This window comes from Penaeus monodon, chromosome 34, assembly GCF_015228065.2.
Source record: "Penaeus monodon isolate SGIC_2016 chromosome 34, NSTDA_Pmon_1, whole genome shotgun sequence".
Taxonomy (NCBI): Eukaryota; Metazoa; Arthropoda; class Malacostraca; order Decapoda; family Penaeidae; genus Penaeus; species Penaeus monodon.
In genome coordinates, this window is record NC_051419.1 from 2,051,365 (window position 1) to 2,051,669 (window position 305).

The following is a 305-nucleotide window of genomic DNA, read 5'->3' on the forward strand; positions in this document are numbered from 1 at the left end:
TCAAATCTATCTTTAAAAACTAAATCTAACGTAATATGATGAGATAAAGATGCCAGCCTTTGACATCTCACCGAAACATTCCACAGATCAGAAGGATAATTCACATACTGCATTTTGTAATACGATTTTCTGTAATATCGAGTTGTAAAATAAAGTAATGACATTTCCTTATCCAATGACGTTATGGTGAAAGAATATTTAGAAATGTATGTGGAGTGATTATAGTTTTTTTTAAGAAGAGGGTAATCTGAAAAAATGCGCGAATTAAGATGATTGGTAATTAAACTGATACAAACGATAACGAT

General features: G+C 30.2%; 1 protein-coding gene across 1 annotated transcript in view; it reads right to left on the bottom strand.

Annotated features, from left to right (window-relative positions):
* The window catches only part of LOC119594501 (tetraspanin-9-like), a 64,240-nt gene that overhangs the window by 60,733 nt on the left and 3,202 nt on the right, over positions 1-305 (bottom strand). The window lies entirely within an intron of this gene.